At 34.8% G+C, this 20,314-nt stretch overlaps 1 long non-coding RNA gene and 1 pseudogene across 1 annotated transcript; one reads left to right on the top strand and one right to left on the bottom strand.

Annotated features, from left to right (window-relative positions):
- Positions 1–8,531: 8,531 nt before the first annotated feature.
- Positions 8,532–9,733, bottom strand: LOC140672830 (uncharacterized). The gene is made up of 3 exons (XR_012047953.1): positions 9,337–9,733; positions 8,912–9,151; positions 8,532–8,616 (listed from the first exon to the last, which is right to left on the bottom strand). It is a non-coding gene; the product is annotated as an uncharacterized lncRNA (long non-coding RNA).
- Positions 9,734–12,361: 2,628 nt separating this feature from the next.
- Positions 12,362–16,838, top strand: LOC140672462 (uncharacterized; annotated as a pseudogene).
- The last annotated feature ends 3,476 nt before the right edge of the window (positions 16,839–20,314 follow it).

Here is a 20,314-nt window from a genome sequence, read left to right as displayed (position 1 = left end):
CCATTTTTTGTTATAATTGAGTGATTCCATGACAGAGTTGGTATGTTAAATGTTGCTATAGAACAATTATTAAAATCCTTCGTTTGACTTGCACTAGAATAGCCTTGACATAATTCAGTCCACAAGTTTATAATTTTATCAATAGTATCTATTGTTAACAATTTCTCTCTATTCATTAACATTTTGTCAGAGTACATATTATTTAAGATTACAGCACATTCTTTTAATGCATTTGCTAGAGATATGTTCGTCATCAATTTTTTAATGAAAGAATTTTTTAAAATTTCTGAAGATTTTAAAAAAATTTTTTTAAATTCTATTTTTATTTTTTAATTTTATATATTTAATTGTTAATTAATTTTTTTATAAACTATAAATTAATAGTAGAATAATTTATTTATCCTTAGTGTTGACAGTTAAAAGGTTAGGTTAGGTAAAAAATATTTAAGACTAATATATTTTATTTATAAGTAAGTATATATGTTTTAAAAATATTGATTATAATTACAATATCTTTATTTTATTATTGTTTATGTTTAATAATTTCTAATTAGTTAAAAAAGTAATTTTGCCTATTATAAACTGTTAATATTTTTAATTGAATTGATTTGGCTCGAAAACGAGAATAGTAAATTACGATTTAAAATGTTCGGATCGATATATTAAATCGAGAACACTATACATTATATTGTTAAGAACGCCATCTCATTTATTTTAATAGACTAAAGAAATACAGAAGTGACAATATTATATCATTAGTCTAAGGCTTGGTATACGTAAAAATTTCTTTTTAATTGAGTTTACATTAAAAAATTTATATTAATATAATGCCTCGTCAATGTGCAATATGAAAAGAAAATGCTATCAATGGTAGTAAGATATATGGACGATTTTAAAACAAGTATTCCTTTTTTTACATCACAAGTTTGGAAGGATTTAAGTAAAGAATTTAATAATGCTTGGGATGCTCGTTCTTGGTACACAAATGTTAAATATAATCGACGAAATATCTTAACAGAAGCACGAGAAAAAATGGAAATTAGTGTTGAATCACCTCAAACATATAACATTACGTGTAACACTTCATGCTCTTTATCTAGTTTTAATGATTCTGTTTTGTCAACTAGTAGAGAATTAACTCATTTTAAAAATGAATCAAGTAATTGTTCTCTACTGGAAGGAGAAGAGTGGTTTGATTTGTTTTTAACGGCAGAGGAATGGTCTCAAATTAAACCCGTCGATTCTGATAAACGATCAAATCATACATTAAAACTATATGTATGGACAGATGTAATTTCTACAGCTTTTTGGAAACAACATAGGCTTCCTTGTGCTTATTTTTTTAAAAGAGCTGAAGTCAATACTTCTCTAAAGAAAAAGTATTTTCTAAAAATTAGTGGACAATGTGGCAGTGATAAATGCAAAAATTTATTTTATAGTGTTGTTGACAAAGAATCGAAGAGAGACTGTGATTTTTTAATTCATGTAAAAACTCGAAATACAACGTTTGTTAAACATAAAGATATTCGACGACCTTTGAGAGCATCTCGAAGAAAAGAAATCGGCAAGGAGTGTGTAAATGAAGGCTGTGCTAACGTTTTAAAAAAATTAGCCAGACAAAACTTAAATAAAGCAGATACTAAAGGACCAATCATACCAACACTTGATGTTCTGCGACATGCAAAGAATGAATGTATAGATGAAGAATTTATTGTTAAGAAAGAAGATAGATTAAATCCAATTGAAGCTTTATATAAAATGCAATTTGAGCCACCGTTTATTGGCTCTATTCAGGATGTTGCATGTAATCCATTTTTTTTATTTTATGGGACACCAGAACAGACTTCAATTTTTCAACAATATTGCAGTATTAGAAAAAAATCAAAAATAAGTATTGATGCTACTGGCAGCATTGTGCAAAAGTTAAAACGGCCAAAAGAGTTGAAATCAGCTCATATTTTTTTATATTGCATAGTTATTAATTTTGATAATACTATTTTGTCTGTATATTAGATGTTGACAGAAGCGCAAGATGCAGATATAATACATTTTTGGCTCCGTAAATGGTTGCGACGAGTTACACGGAAACCAAGAGAAGTTGCATCAGATTATTCAAGGGCACTTCTTTTAGCTTGCACAAAAGCATTTAATGAATTATCTTTGAAAAATTATATTGATAAGTGCTTCAAATGTATCATGGAAAATGGCTGTATGACAATTGATATTGTTCAAACTTATATTAGAATTGATGTATCTCATTTGATATACTTAATTTCTAGATGGAATTGTTTTAAACATCTTCGCCATTCCACTATTAAAGATTTTTATATGCGTTGCTTTGATGGTTGACTGCCAAAACTTGAAAGATTTTTTAGAAATTTTTAAATTGACCTGTGTGGTAGCCTTGCAATCTTATGAGAATGCTTTAAGTCACTATTCAGTCCACATGTGCAATATCTGCTAAAGATGCACGAAAAAAATTAGAAGCTTACATAGCTGTTAGACCAATAAATATAGATAATTATTTTCAAGTTGATTTAGATGATACAAGTATTGACATTAATAATGAAGATTTAAATGATGCTAATTCTCCAATTGAAAAATTTATTAAAGTATAATTGAAGAAGCACGAGGAACAAAAAGTATTGATGTTAATTTAAACGCGTTCTATTTACCAAATTTTATAGATGAGCTTCAGCAAATAGGAAAAGAATTTTCTTTATGGACAGCTTTAGGGACACCATATTTTTCTGTTTACGTGTCGATAAATTTGTCAAAATTCATTTATTAGATTTAATTGGAGGAACGCGTATTTTTTCATCAAAATTACTTGATTTTAAAATGAAGGGATGTCCTGAGTCTGATCTTATTAATAAATATCCGCTTCAATCTACAAAAGAAAAATGCGAAAATAATTATACTTTGAACAACTTTTGTAACAAATTCTCTCCAGTAAGTCAAGAAAATTGGTGTGGAAAGGCTGATATTCCTATATTTCAATCAAATGTTGATGCAGACCTTTCCTTTACTAGCAATAAGTCTGATATAAATATTGAACAATTTAATGAACAATTTGATGATATTATTATTGAAAGTACTAAAATAAATTCTGTAGAAAATTCTATTAATCATGATATAATCGATAAAAATACTGCAGATATTATATCCAAGAAAAATACAACAGATTTAACTATTCAAGAAATATGTAATAATAGCACTCACAATGAATTAATTCTTCAAAAAAAAGTTAAATTTGATATATGTAAATCATTAACGAAAGACCACTCTTATGCTATGACTAATACTAATATCAATAATAATAAAAATTCATCACAGAATATCTCTATTAAAACAAAATCCAAATTTTTTAGATCATTTCCTGAAATATCCCTCCAAAATAATTTTCCAAATTTAAAAAAAATCAAACTTGTTTTCCTTCCAAATGGAAATTTATGTAATCCTGTTATAATTAATGGTAATACCACATACATCAAAAACACATGTGGATTTGATACAATCACTCAAATTATATTAACTGGTGTGATAGATAATCCACATTATTTTGCCAAAATAGGACAAGCAAATAATAAGTTCTTTAATTTCATTAAAAAATTGATGACGAACACATCTCTAGCAAATGCACTAAAAGAACGTGCTGTAATCTTAAATAATATGTATTCTGACAAAATGTTAATGAATAGAGAGAAATTGTTAACAATAGATGCTACTGATAATATAATGAACTTGTGGACTGAATTATGTCAAGGCTATTCTAGTGCAAGTCGAAAAAAAGATTGTAATAATTGTTCTATATCAACATTTGATATACCAACTCTGTCACCGAATCACTCAATCATAACAAAAAATGGTTTCAAATCATTGCAGCATGCATTACAGTTTGTTCCTAAAATTTATAACAAAAAATGTTCTTGCGGTGGATGTGCAACAGAGATAACAAATTTAAATGATCATATTTTTATAGAGCTAGATGTCAGATATTCAAATAATTTGTCAAAAACAAAAAGATGTAAACTGTCTGAAATACCTACATCGTTAATTTTAGGAGATAATGAATATAGATTGACAGGAATTGCAGCATATTTACCAAATCACTACTTAGCGTATTGTTGGAGAACAACAAATCATTGGGAAATATACAATGACCTTTCTAAAAAGAAGCGTTCAATCATGCTCATCACAGGAAATAGAGCTTTCTGCTGCGATTCATATATTAAAAAACAAATTTCAATAATTTCGTTTAAAATTTGGCTGTTTTCTCCTGTAACAAACAATTTTACACAAAGTATCATACTTAAAAATGTAACACATTCCGGAAAAGTTCCGGAAATAGTCGGATCCCGTGGAACGAGACCGCTCGATCAGAAAGTTGCTTGCGGAAGTTGTTAGGTTTTCTCGAAGAGACAAATATAAGTCAGAATGAGGTGGTTTAAAGTCCAATAGACGGTCTTCAACTATCGCCCTTTTGGCCAAGCGATCAACCGTCTCGTTTCCCGGGATTCCAACATGAGCGGGGATCCAGATTAAATCGATTATTATTAGCTAAAATCTCAGCTCTCAAATCCCGAAGCCTCTCGATCAATGGACTGGAAGCAAAAGCCAGAGACTTGAGGATAAGTCTAGAGGATAGATAGGTTAGTCTGAGTTTCAGAGGGCAAATACCCGTTTCAACGTAAAGAATGTTGATGGGGGTGGTGCGATGTATCTCACCCCGATACAACATCTAAGAGCTCTGCGTTGAGCCACCTCTAGACTCCCCATTAGCTTTTTATTGTGGAATGGAAGGAAGAAGCATCCATACTCGATGGAACCTCGCACAAGAGATTTATATAGCATGAGGAGAGACTCAGGGTCCGCCCCCCCACCAAACACCACTAAGGGATCTAAGCAAATTGGTAAGTTTATTGCATTTGCGAATCAGGAGGGCCACATGAGCGTAACCATTCATTTTTCGGTCCAGTTGGACCCCCAGATATCTATGTGAGGCGACTGGCTTAAGGGTAATCCCCTGCAGAGTGATGGTGAGGGAGGCAAAATCCAGTCTCTTCTGCGAGAACAGCATGAAAGCCGATTTGGAGGGAGAAATCTCCAAACCTTTTGAAAGAAGGAAATGTGAGAGTCCGTCAGCTGATTTCTCGAGAGATCAAATGGACCCCCGCAATCCCGAAGTGCGGACATAGAGAACAATATCGTTCGCAAATTGCAAGATTTGACAGGGATCCGTTAAACTACGGTTGCACTCCGAAACATAAATATTAAATAAAAGGGGGCTGAGAATAGATCCCTGGGGAACGCCCTTGAGCAAAACATAAGGTTGAGTAATGTCACCGCCAACCACAAATCTCAAAGTCTTGCGGCTGGTCAGACAGTAAACAAACCAGCAGACCTCCGGCGGAAGTCCAAGGCGAACGAAGTCCGAAACAAGGACGTCAGGGACCACGTTGTCAAATGCACCCTGAACATCCAGAAAAAGACATGATGTGTCTTGAGCCGAAACGAAGCCGGCGTAGATCTCCGTAGTAAGAATCCCCAGATTGTCCTGGCAGGATCTTCCCTTCCTAAACCGAACTGGGAGTTTGGCAGAAGATTAGAGGATTCCACCATTCCAGGCAATAGAGGATGGGTTTTTCCATAATTTTGAGAAGACAAGAAGTAAGGAAAATGGGGCGGAACCTGTGGGGGGGGGGGACCTTTAGGAATAAGGAAGACGAGAGAAAGGGACCAAGAATCAGGAAAGGAGCCAGATTTAAAGATAAGATTGTAAATTTCAAGAAAAATAAGGAGATATTCTTCAGATAAGGACGCTATGATTCTATAATCTATTTGATCTAGTCCGGGAGAGGAACGTAGTTTACTTGAAGCAATGGCCACTTTGAGTTCGTCCAGAGAGAATGGTGTTGAGAAGAGGTTGCATCTAGATGAAGAAGAAAAATCAGATATTGAGGTATAATAATTGCGGTAAACCGAGGGAGGGCATAAGGAATTGATGGCGGATACGACACCAAGTGATGGGGAGCAGTTGGAAGGAGAGGGAAGAGAAGACACCCCCAAATGCCTATTTTTGAAACGTTTGATAATCTTCCAAATGCGGGAAACAGGCGTGCGTGGAGAGATTCCCTGATAAAAATCTCTCCAGCTTTTTCTTTTCTCAAACTTCAAAATACGCTTTGTTAGTGCCTCCTGCTTTTTGAAATTTAGGAAGCTGGTATAGGAGGGAATTTTCCTGTAAGAAGCAAGAAAGTTGCGGCGGAGATCAACCGCCTCCTGACAGGTGTCGTTCCACCAAGGAGCCAGGTTAAAGGGGGAGGATTTTTTTGATCGCTTGTGGTGTCAGGAAGAAGGGGGAGGGGAAAAAGGGTTAGGGGAAAAAGATTGAGAAGGATCAAGGTCATCGTTGATAGTGAAGAAGGTTGTAGGGTTCTGTGGGGTTTGAAAGGAATAGAGGATTTAAGGTGAGAGGTAAAGAAGTTGTATTTTCTGATGGGGTCTGAGGGAGGAATTTCTGAGATGGTTTTTTTAAAAGAGATGAAAGAGGAATCTAAATTGGAGATAAATTGTTTCAGTATTTTAGGAGAGAGTTTTAGTTTATGGGAAAAAAGGTTCTTTTTTTTAATAAGCAGTTAATTGAGGTGAGGATGGGTCACTGAGATAAGTATCTGGTAGAACTGAGGAATGTGAGATTGTTAGAAGAGACGGAGAGACGAATGCAAGGTCAATTACAGATTTAGACTGGTCTGGACGAGTAAGGAAGGTAGCTTCTTCATTATTGATACAGGTGAAGTGGGAATCAGATGCAGAGGAAAGGAGTTTTTAAACCTCCCGGCAGGTCCGACCGCCACCCCAGTCCTCATGATGTGCATTAAAATCGCCCAAAATGATAGAGTAGGAAGAAGAGGAACAGAAAGAAAAGAGTTTGGTACTCCTGCAGAGAAAGAGCACCGGAGGGGTGACGATAAAGAGAAGTGATAAGAAGGTCAAATGAATGAAGGCGAATAGTAACGGATAGACTGGTGAGTCTGTCCTCAAAGGAAACACTGCTATTGGAGAGGGTGTATGAAAGCGAATTACGGAGTGCGAGAAGAAGGCCCCCCGAACGGCGAATGGGCGAATCCCTCCTAAAAATGTTAAAGCCTGGAAGAGACAAATGAGAGTCAGAATAGAGCCAGGTTTCGGAAAGGGCGAGTACGTCGCATTCCCGGGCCAACAACCCGAGGGACTCCACCTTATCGAGCAATGAACGGCAATTCCATTGTATGATTTTAAGTGAGGAAGGGGGATCACAGGACAAAGACGGAGCCAGATCAGACACAACCGCAGAGACCGACACAGACATGGTTTATCGAGGCTGAGAAGTGGCGGCGGCAACAGCTGAGAGGGATTGAATAAAAGAACTCAACAGTTGGGCCGATTCATCATAAATACCTAACAATTTTAAGAAAGGGGCTAATTTGTTCATTAATGTGTCTAGAATTTCGAATATTTGATTAGAGGAAGAAGTAGGATTTTGGTAAGCGAAACTCGGAGAAGAAAAGGGGGAAGCAGACTGGGATTTAGAGACAAACCTGGTTTGATTATCTAAAAAGTTAGGAGTTCTTCCGTTGACATAAAGAGAAGGGGAAGGGCGAGAAAATTGGGAAAAGGAAGAAATTTGTGGAGAGGAACGGGGGGGGAAGGTGTGTTTGTTTTTAATTTTATGTTTGTTTTTAATACTATTATAAAAGTCAAATTTGTGGGCTATATTTTGATTGTCAATGCCGAATTTATTATTATTGTTATTATCCTGGTCTTTTGTAGTAACAACTTTATTATGAGTTGGAACAGAGGGCACGGCGACAGAGGGGACAGAAGAGGAGGGGAGAGAGGAAGAGGAAGGGGAGGAAGAAGAAGAGAACAGAACTTGAGAATAGGATTTGAATAAACGACGGGGAGGAGAGGAAGGGGTGCAATGAGAAATGGATGTTGTGGGTAAGGGGGTAGGGGGAACTAGAGGGTTCAGAGAAGGAAAGTCCTTGAGATTATAAAAAGAGTTACTAGGAGGGGAGATATTATTAAGAAAAATATTTTTTGTTTCTAAGAGAGAGATATTGTTAATAGCAGCAATTTCCCTGATCTTTTTTTTGTTCAATATATATTTTGCATTCCACGCTAGAGACTTTATGAGAACCTTTACAATTGATGCAAGATGGAGGGTCCGAGTGTTTCGGGCAAGAAGAAAAACCGTCCTTATGTGCACTTTCCCTACAGAGGGGACAGCGAGGGCGCCCCTTACAATGGGCCTTTAAATGGCCATAACGGAAACAAGAAAAACAAAGAGAAGTTCTATTTATAAAAGGTTGTATCACATACCTTACTTTGTATAAAAGTATATATTCAGGAAGCTGTTGTCCTTTAAAAGTGAGCAATATAGTTTTGGAGGGAAATCTATCAGAAGAAGAAGAAGAAAACTCCGCTTCAAGAGACTGTGAGGACTCTGTGCGCTTTGAACATTTGTAAAGTCTTTTGGCTTTCAAAACCTGGGATGGAGAATCTATGCCCTTCACAAGCTCTTCATCCGGCACATCAAAGGGAACACCTCTGATTATGCCCCTTCTTGCAATCCTAAAGAATGGAACAAAAACTTTGTAGTTTTTCGCTTTCAGGGTGTGGTTTAATAAACAGCTATTCGCTGTTTTAACGTTTTTGAATCTTACTTAGATAGTTGTAAAACTAGACTTTTTAATTTCAACAATATTATCTTTATAGAGAGGAGAGAGTATGCGGCCAATACTTAAAGGATCAATCGTTTTAGAATCTGTTGATTGAATTGAGATATCATAAGGACCTTGAGAGTTGTGATCATAAATAAGGTTATTTGTGTATTTACTACTAAAGGAGAGATGTGAATGTGACTCACCTGACTGAAGGATGTTAAGCCCGTGGTTAGTAGGGGTTTTTGTGAAGTCACTTACGGGTTGGGAAGGGGGGGACCGGCAGGGCCCCTCACCCTTTTTCGTTTTTTTTTGTGATTCCTCGGAGGAGTTCGATTCTCGACCGGAAGTTCCGGATAGTATGTCTTGAGAAAAATCTATGTTTTTATCCCCCGTATTTAGGGGAACGTCCAGTGATGCAGGAGGATCCCGCTCCGTCGACGAAACTATAACACAATTCATGTCATTGTCGTTAGGTAGAGGGGAGAGGGAAAGGATGGATGATGCAATGTGATCTAAAAGAGTTTCGTCAGGTATCCCTTTCGGGCAGTCGATATTTTTTTGTCCCGGTGGACAAGGGTTATCGAGGGAGGATATAATTCCTCCCGGGTCGTAGATAGACATAACTTACAGGAGATTAGAATATTTCAGGCGGTGTAAAGGATCTTCAGAGAAGGAAAGATGGCCGACCAAAAGAAAACGCCACGCATATGAATGCCCGGCACGTGTTCTTCACGGAGTATAACTGTTAGCCCACTCAGGAGACGAGAATAACGCGGCAGCCAGGCAGGCGATGTAGTGCGGATCTTAATTCGGTTGCACTCTAGGCAGAAGGTTGAATAATGAGTAGCGAAAAATACAGTCTTTCACGCAGGAATTCTCTCACGATGTCTTCATTATTCGACGGTCGAAACTCGAATCTGCTCCAAAATTACTAATCCTAAATCCTAACTCTGTACTCCGATATTCACTGACAAATTGCAAATCTATAGTTTATGTCACGTATACTATAGATATTGATCACGTGGCCAATAATATCCTGCTAGTTCTAAAAAAGCGGTATGTAATTGATGGCCGCCGGGCCGACTTCCGTCACGCATACTGCGCCGACGCGCTTTCTGTGGGTAGAAGCGTTAAATACATTTCGCGCATGCGCAGTAAAATTATAGAAAAAAACTTATTTTGCAAAAAACGAAGAAATTCTCTGATTCACAAACGTAACATTGGTATATTCGTAAATCACAAACAATTTCCTATCAAATACAATTGTTAGTTATCACAAAATTTATTACAAAATTTATTACAAAAAGTGTCGGCTGACATCATGACAAAAATAAAATTGTTAATTACAAAAAAACTAATTTGTCACAAACGTTAAAAATAGACTCACAATTAATCACAAACAATTTACAAACGAAATACGCTAGAGAAAATTAAAAATAATTAAGTTTAATCATTTCTTCCGGCTAGCTTCATAGTAATTTAAAGAATGGCGCGATTGTACATTGCACATGCGCGACGGAGGAAAATGTCCCCCCTTATCTTGACACCGGTAAGATCATAGCATTGAAATAAATACAGTCGGACCTCTTATCCTACGACATTTTCGGCCCGGAATCTTGCCCTTAAACCTCTGATCTTATGACAAAAATTTGAGAGTGGGGGTATAATTCCCCTTTCGCGGTCGTAGCATGAGAGGATTTTTTGTCGTAGGATAAGAGGGTCGTAGGATAAGAGGTCCGACTGTACCATACTGGAATGAGCACTGCGCTTCTGATTGGCGGCCAAGATTGTGCGACTGCGATAGTTGAATTAGGACGTTGTTGTCTTTATCTGACTAACTAAAGCAACCACGTGACTCCATGTACTACTCATTCTAAAAACATTTATCTTTAAGGGTCTACCGGAGGCACTGTGGAGACTCCTATCGGCCCGCTGCGAACTACGGATTTGTTTTTGTCGTATTACAGCTAAAATTTAGAGAAAATCGCAATAAAATTATGATATTTTTAATCAGCAACATTGTCCGCAGGATCGCAAAAAGCGATTTTTTGGAAAAAAGGTCTAAATAAAATTTCCAAAAATGTGCTGCTGACCGCGAGCTATCGCGGATCAGGTGTAGCTGCTCCTTGAATTCGAATTAAATTTATTATAAATTTTTAAGAATCAAATTGCAAAATCCGGCTCTTTACGACCCTTCTAATTTTTATAAAGAACATTTTAAAACAAAATTCATAAAGAAACATAACTTTTTCGAAGCTGAAAACGAAAAATTAGAATATGGCTATCTGTACCTAAAATACAGCTAACGAGTCGATGTTGGTAGTACCGCGTGAAGGTAGAAAGACAAAGATAGTACACGATTGTCGCTCCTTGTCTGACATTATCTGCCAATCATTGCGTCCGTGTGCTCGACATATCGGTGTTTGTGCCTATACGGATGCTACTACATATGCGTTGTAAGAGAGACAAAGATAGCATTATTATCTTTCTTTGTCTCTCTTACAACGCATATATAGTAGCATAGACACAGCCACCAATATATCGAATACACGCGATTGTAGTAAATATAATACTAAAAAACGATAATCGTATATTGTTATTGTCTCTTTACTTCTACTCAATATGGTAATAAATTGATTAAATTATTAATTAATAAATAATTATGAAAAATAATAAAAATATTTTGTATATATATGTATATATATTTTATTTTATAATTAGAATTGTATAAAATGTTTTATTATACATTATTTATATTTTTTTAATTTATATAAAATATTTGGACTTTCCCTCCCCAGCCCCGGCTGCGTCGTCCTCTACCCTGATCTCTTCCCCATCCTCGCTGACCTCCTCCCCATGTATCCTGACCTCCTCCCCATGTACCCTGACCTCCTCCCCATGCACCCAGACCTCCTCCCCATCCTCCCTGACCTCCTCCCCATCCTCCTTGACCCCATTCCTTCAAAATTTGTGTTTGCGGTAATGGTGCCGTCTGTGGTGGCTGCGACTGGGGCGGCAGCGGCGATGGTAGTGGTGGTGGTGGTGGTGGTGGCAGTGGCGGCAGCGGTGGTAATTGTTGAAGCTGTTGCTGTTGTTGCTGTCGCTGCCGACGACGTTGGCGATAACGCCGTCGTCGCTCGCTCAGGAGACGCTAAACAAAAATTAATTTTAGTTAATTTTTATTTAGAAACAATTGATATACATATATATATATATGTGTATATTTAAAATTATAGTACACTACTCAAAAGAAAATAGGGAACACTTTTCATACGTCAAAAAATAGGCTATTTTCAAACTATTGTAACTCAGTGAAAAATCATCGTACGCAAATTTAAAAAAAAACATTTTGAAGCTTGAAGTATCAACTTTTTGCAGTATTTTGACATAAAATACAAGATATCTCGTAAAATATTCATTTTTTGATTATCTTACTCTAATATTTTTATGCACAGAATAATGAGACGAATCAATTGGTGTAAAGAAAACACATAATTATGTTAAAGTAAAATTGTGTAACTGTTAGTTGCAAATTCAGATTTTTACTTTAACATAATTATGTGTTTTAATTATGCCAATTGATTCGTCTCGTTATTCTGTGCATAAAAGTATTAGAGTAAGATAATAAAAAAATGAATATTTTATGAGATATCTTGTATTTTATGTCAAAATACTGCAACTTTGAAGCCTTATAACTCAAAAAATACTTAATGAAAAATACTTTGTCATAAGTGTTTTGAAAAGCTCTCGAGATGAGCTACAAGAATATGTAAAAATATTAGGGTCCATTTAAAAAACTTGAAGTGACCTTCACGTGACCTTCAAATGACTTTTCAAAGTCAAACCAATGATACCATCTTATGGCCCCCTCGAAACCATACAACTTTTGTCTGAAACATTTTTCTCTCCCGGGCTTGGTTTTCGAGATATTCGACTGGATGGATTAAAATGGTCCACCCTGTATATATATGTAATATATATGAAAAGTATAATTACTGTGTTCGTTGAGTGGCATCTCGTCTCGTCTGCACTGTACTCCACCCAGTGAGAAATGACCATCAAATCGACATCAAATTGATATCGAATCGATGCAATTTACATCAATTCGACGATAATTCGATGTCGACTCGATAGGTCCTTTCTCACTGGGTGTCTGTACCAATAACAGCTGTGCATAATAGCCATAGATCATACGCGATTATCAATTGTCGATCATAAGTATTATTGATAGCGTTATTGTTTTGTACATCACGAGTAATTTACGCGAGTGAATAGTTTCACAAAAATGGGTAAAAAGAAGATGTGCACGTCGTTAAAACGCATTTCTTTCACTAAGAAAATGCGTTACATACGACAATTTAATAAGAATCTTTTTCATAAAGAGAAGGATATCGAGGATTCTCCAGATGTGGAAGAAACCTCGAGATGCGTATCAGAATTACCAGGTATGTCTCATAATATATGTCGAGATAATATAGGAAATACAGACAATAATACATTGGCATCGCAATCATTATCTTTCACAAATACATTTTCTCAATTATCTGTTGATGCATGCGACTCGACACATAAAATCCAAGCAGAAAATGTCATTGACATTTTTAATGATGATTCTGTTGGATCTGAGTCGGACGTTCGCCAATTTTGCGAAACTGCAAGTTTGTCGAATGAGGCTAACGCATATACAAATGAAAGAAATGCAATAGATAATGATACGCTGACACCGCAGTCATTATTGCATGCATTTCCTAAAAATTCTGTGAATTTATGCGCGATGATAGATTTAGATAATACAATACAAAGCAATAATATGGATGATATCGAAGATATCGAAAATATTGCTTTGCAAAATAATATGGATATCGAAGATATCGACAATATTACTTTGCAAAATAATATGGATGATACTGAAGATATCGAAAATATTGCTTTGCAAAATAATATGGATAATATCGAAGATATCGACAATATTACTTTGCAAAATAATATGGATGATACTGAAGATATCGAAAATATTGCTTTGTATGTTGATCGACGCAGATCGTTTATATTCTGTAGAGATTAATGGACGATGTATCGTCGATTTCGGGCATGTTTTTGCTGAATTGCAGAGACTGTCCATTCATTGGATCGGCGAATGTTGTTTCACTGATCTTGTAATAATTAAAACGACGCGTCACGGTCTGAAAACCCAATTTTTTGTCGAATGTCGAATGTATCACTTCAGAGATAACTTCTGGAGTGAACCGATAGACGATAAAATATTGGATGTTAATAGAGGTGCCGTATGCGGTACTATATTGACAGGGACTGGTCATAAGCAGCTTGAAGAATTTCTTGCTGCTGTGGATGTTCCATGTATGAGTAGCAAAACGTATATTAATTATCATAATGAAATGTCGGAAGTCTTCGCCGCCGCTGCGGAAAAAGAAATGCGCGTGGCTGGCGAAGAGGAAAGACGTTTAGCAATTGAAAGGGGATGTCATAGATGGAATTCCGCATATACCCGTAATAACAGATAGCTCATGGATGAAGAGATCCTATCACAGTGGTAGTTATGATTCTCCGTCTGGAGCAGCTATTATTACGGGATATTATTCTCAAAAAGTTTTATTTGTCGGGGTTAAAAACAAATATTGTGTTGTTTGTGCAAGAGCAGTAAAATTGTCTTTACAACCGAAAAAACATAAATGTTTTAAGAATTGGAGAAATGATCAAAGCTCTACAAGTATGGAAAGTGATATAATCCTCGAAGGCTTCCGATTTAGTTTAGAAATGCATGGATTGATTTATGCTAAATATATTGATGACGGTGATAGCAATGTATTAAAAAAATTAAGAGATTTTCCGCTATATCCGAATATTGTTGTGGAGAAGATTGAATGCACGAATTATCTTCTCCGCAATATGTGTAATAAAATACGCGAAGCGAGTAGTAATGGTGGTAGAAAAATCTCCAAATTAAAAAAAGTCGTTACGAACAGCGTAATGAAAATTCGGAACGCTGTAGTAAAAGCTGTAAAGTTTCGTCGAAATTGCAAAGGATCTCGAGGTCAAAATGTCGCAGGATTAATAAAAGATTTATTAAATATAACCCAGCCATGTATTCGGTGAACATAAAGGTTGTTCTTCCCTTAAATATTTTTGTACCGAAGAACAAAAAGTAGGTGAAGAAAATCTTGTGCCCCAATTACAAAAGGCTGGGCTATTATTAAAAATTGAAATTGCAATGAAACGTGTAATAGAGAATGCTGATAGTTTACTGTATCAATTTACAAGTAATTTCGTGGAAAGTTGTAATGGAATTATTAGTAAATTTATTGGTGGCAAACGTATTAATTTTGCAAAAAAAGGTTCTTATCAAGCCCGCGTGGAAGCATCTGTAGTACAATTTAATACTGCGCAAGCATTAAGTTCTACTTGTCACGCAATAGGTAAAGAACCACCTGCGTGTACAAAAATAATAGAAAAAAGGAATATTTAAAAAAATAAAAATTATCAGCAACGCGCGCGTGCGGCAAAAGAATTAGGTTTCTCTATTAGTACATCAAAATATTTTGCTAAAACTTTTACGGCCGATAAAGATTACGGACCAAATGCGGAATGACCAGATATAGAAGGTCATATGTACGAACAGCTGAGATCTAATCATTATCAAATGTTAAAAGATCAACAATGCAATCGTATTGGAATGTGCTACACGGGGTCAGCATGAAAACCCGGAGTGGCACAACATACGGCATAATCTTCTCACTGCTTCAAACTTTGGAAAAGTTTGCAGCAGAAGAGAAACAACTTCGTGCCAAAATCTTGTAAAAGCAATTCTTTTATCCTCCTCGACTGACGAATGCGGCTGGTGAGTGGGGTAAAGAAAAAGAGATGGTGGCACGACAGCAATTGCAGGTAGAGTTGGGAATAGAAATCAATGATTGTGGAATATTTATTGATGAAGAAATTCCATATCTTGCTGCAACGCCTGACGGCATTATTGGAAACGATACTGTCGTTGAGATTAAATGTTCTTATGCGGCGCGGCAAGTGTCTCCTACCGATGCAATGCTTAATAAGATTGCAGATGTTCATCGAATTTTCGATAAAACAGATGACACTCGTATGAATCAAAGACACACGTACTATTTCCAAATACAGGGGCAATTCCATAACGCAAAGAAAATGTTGCATTTTTGCTGTGTGGACACCCTTTGGATTAAAGTACACATTCGGGAACCGCAGTATGTCATCGAAGCACAGAAAGCGACTCAGAAAAAGAAAGAGTGTCATTGAACTATTAAAAATATGTAATTATATTAAATATTTATATATACATATATAATATAATAAAAATGATTAATTTTTTCTGAATATAATGGTCAATGACATCCTGAGTCGCTTGGGAAGAGGTGGTGGGAAAATTCTGTTTATTACTATTGTATTATGTAAAAAAATTATTTTAAAAAATATATAAATATTATTATAATAATTAAAATATATTTTATTGTTGCAATTTATTTTATGTTATTGTTTTTAATTTTTAAATTATGAAAATAATGCATTGCAGAATCAAGATCGCAATTTAAACTGACAAGTAACTGATTGCGTCACAAAGTGTTTGACGTAATAATTTTTATTTGCAATGCATTGTTTTTGAAAATATATAGTAATAAGCAGATAAAAATGAAGCATATTAAATATTTATAAATATATAAGAAACTACGTTGAGAGACATGTATATTAATTAAAAGTACTTTAAATATACTGTATATTAATTATAGTACTTCCCATTATGTGGTTGAAGTCACTTTGCGATGCAATCACTTAACTCAGTTTAAATTGCGATCCAGTTGAATTTATTAATTTGTACTGTATATAACATTATGCACGGAAACAATGGCAATCTTATCTCTGAATTGTTATTAACTTTAAAATAATTATTAAATTAACAATACCATTTGATACACGCACACCACACACACACATGTTTTCATATATGCATTGCTTGCCATTGTTAAGTGTATACATATTTTTATCCCGTTAAATGTCATAAAATAAAATTACACTGAAAAAATTGTACATAATAATATTTTTATTTTTATTATTTTTAAATTTAAATTATTATTCTTATTTATATTAATATATCTATTATATTATTAAATTTTATTTACATTTATATTTTTATTTATATATTCTATATATATTTTTTGTACACTGCATTTTTTGGGATAAGAACATAAAATCTTTTAGCGCTTTTGTTGTTATGTTTCCGACAAGCGCAAAGGATCATGTTTTTATTATAACAAATTAATAATTTAATATAATACAAATATAATTGATGGTTTTTCAGATTTTAAAATCGATAATTTTAGCACAATTTCTATAATTACTTTGATATTAATCTGTGCACAGCATATAATTACCTATTACAGATTGAGAATGGAACAGATGTCTGAAGGGCGGATCATTTTAAACACTGTACTTTTATTGAATGGAGAGGCGTATAGGTAAATACTACAGAATTAGTGCCATTTTATATTGCAGCAAGTAACAATAGACGTCCATGCTGACAGGGAACTGAGGTACACGAATGGACTTTGGATGACATGTAGTGTAAGCCTCATTCTTTTAGGCCTGAAAGAGGAATGGTTTTTAGTGGGTGCGAGCCCCACATACCCTGCGGGACCGGCCGGCGGGGATGCGGTAGGCATTTTCCACTTCCCTCGGAAAAAAAAAAAAAAAAAAAAAAAAAAAAAACAAGTAATGTATATCATAATGTATATGTCACACATATGTGTTAACAATGCATTTAATTATATATTTAATTAATATTATTTCATTTTTTGTAAATTAATTAAAAAATAATTAAAATATTTTTGTCATTTTTTGTAATTAGAAAGTATTATTGTGTTTAAAAAGTATGCTGAAGTAATGTATTAATTATAATTTATAGTTTACAGTCAATATATTATTTTTAATAATAATACATTTAATAAATATTTATATAAAATATTAAAATATTTTTTTACATAAAAATATTAAAATATATATTTTTTGTAAAAGCTATTAATTTAAAAAAAAAATATTTCTTAGAAAATATATCTTTTCATATAGCTATTATCGATTTATTACAAAATACATATAAAAGCATACATAAAATAAATGTTTTATTTATATACATGTACAATAAATGTGTAATAATAAAATGGTAGAAATATTTTTAATGTTTTTAAAGTTATTCTTAAATTTATTCACTAAAAAAGTAATTTTTATATTATAAATAAATTATAAAATTTTTTTTTATATCTATACTTGAACATTTGTCTACAGTGTGCAATATCAAGTAAGAATTGACAATCATATTATTTTTCTATTCTGTTGATATGATACACGAAGTGTCGATAGTAAGAAAGCAACACATCACCAAGTCTAATAGGCGCCCGTGTTCTACATACTGTATATTACTTCACTTTGTTAGCTATTATCTTATTATTCATCATTGTACAATATTTTACCGTATACAGGGTGTCCCAGACTTACCGAATCACCTGTTAATGGTGGATTCCTGAGGTCATTTAGAGACAAAAATTCTAATACCAAAATGTCGAGGCTACAATAGTTTTCAAATGGTAAGAGTTTAAAGTTGATCAATTAGCATGACAAAACTTCGCACGCTCAGGCACGTCGCATATTAAAAGTGCCACCGCACTAAATTTAATTATCAACATTGAAATATTGATAAATTATGTATTTAATTTATTGTTAAGTTATTGTTATGTAGTAATTTTTATTGTTATTAAAATAATTTTATAAATTTATCTCCTTCATGTGCGGTTAATAAATTTCGGTATTAGAATATCTCCGCAATGACAGAAAATTCTCGTAGCCACTCAATTAAATTCAATGTCGATGTTGCGCGTGGAACTACGAGGATTTTCTGTCATTGCGGAGATATTCTAATACCAAAATTTATTAACCGCACATAAAGGAGGTAAATTTATAAAATTATTTTAATAACAATAAAAATTACTACATAACAATAACTTAACAATAAATTAAATACATAATTTATCAATATTTCAATGTTGATAATTAAATTTAGTGCGGTGACACTTTTAATATGCGACGTGCCTGAGCGCGCGAAGTTATGTCTATGCTAATTGGACAACTTTAAACTCTTACCATTTGAAAACTATTGTAGCCTTGACATTTTGGTATTAAGATTTTCGTCTCTAAATGACCTCAGGAATCCATCATTAACAAGTGATTCGGTAAGTCTGGGATACCCTGTATATAATTTTAGTTACAATTTGGATACATATATACATACATATACATATGTAAATATAAATTTTATAAAAAGTGGGCGCCCATTAGCCTTGTTACATTACTGCTTTCTGCCACAAGAGACCAGAAAGCATTTTCAGGCCGTATCTCGGTAATCCGATATGCTTGAAGAGGAACAAGAACAGCGCGATTGCGCGATCTTTTTCTATCTTACAAGCGTCCACGCGAGTAATACAATAGTGTTGGTACGTATACAGACGTACACCAACACATTGAATGAGAGTTCATTTTTCAATGTTGGTAGCAGTGACGCTGGAATTTTCTCGTCGCTCCGGTAGACCCTTAAGAAAGATTAAGGGTCGGCAGGCGACACGGTGGAGACCTCATGCGGAGACTTGGGAACTACAAATTCTTTTCGACGATATTTCGGCTATAAATTAAGAAAGAATCATATTTAACAATGATATTCTTATTTAGGAGGATTGCTCGCAGCCCGCTAAAAAGCGATTTTTTAAAAAAAAGGCTTAAAATAAAATTTCATAAAGTTGACATGAATAAGGTATACTGATCGTGAATGAAGTATATAGACCAGGTGCACCGATTGTAATTATTATAAATTTTTTAAAAGCCAAAATGCAAAATTCGGCTCTTTGGCGGGGTAATAAACTTTGCAAGGAATGTAGCAAAAAAAGTTTTATAAAGAAATATAACTTCTTCGAGGCAAAATATTATCGAATAGAATATTATATCTGTACCTAAAGTGCAAGTGCAGCTAATTGTAAGAAATTGAGTTGGCAGCACCGCTTGCTAAGGAGAGACAATGAAAGACGATAATGTCGTCTTCGTCTCTCTTGAAATGCAATGATGTTTGTACGTATACAGACATACACTAATATATTAAATAAGAATTCATTTCTCAATGTTGGTGACAGTGACGCTGGAATTTTCTGGTCGGCCCTGCCGACCCTTAAGAAGGATATTATCTGTAACATAATCTGGAGTTTAATTTGCTAAATTTTATTTTTAATTAAAGTAGATAATATAAGAGAGATCTAATCCAGGGATATGAGGGGGGTGAGGTAAGCGGGGGGGAGTCCCCCTCAATCGCGGGGGGAAGGGGCAAATGTCCCCCCTAGACTGAGGGGGAAGGGGGAGGTACCAAATGCCCCACCCCCCAGATTAAGGGGGGGAGGGTGGTACCAAACATCCCCTGATTGAGAGGGAAAGGGGGAGGGGGAGGGGGCATACATATGGTTCCGCACGTGGAGGGAGTGTCCTCTCCGACTGACTGCGGAGGTCTGACGGTGAGAGAGAGGAATGTCAACTGT

Source organism: Anoplolepis gracilipes, chromosome 13 (assembly GCF_047496725.1).
Source record: "Anoplolepis gracilipes chromosome 13, ASM4749672v1, whole genome shotgun sequence".
In the NCBI taxonomy this organism is placed as follows: domain Eukaryota; kingdom Metazoa; phylum Arthropoda; class Insecta; order Hymenoptera; family Formicidae; genus Anoplolepis; species Anoplolepis gracilipes.
The sequence above is the reverse complement of the archived record's forward strand: the minus strand, read 5'-3'. Positions and strand labels throughout refer to the sequence as shown.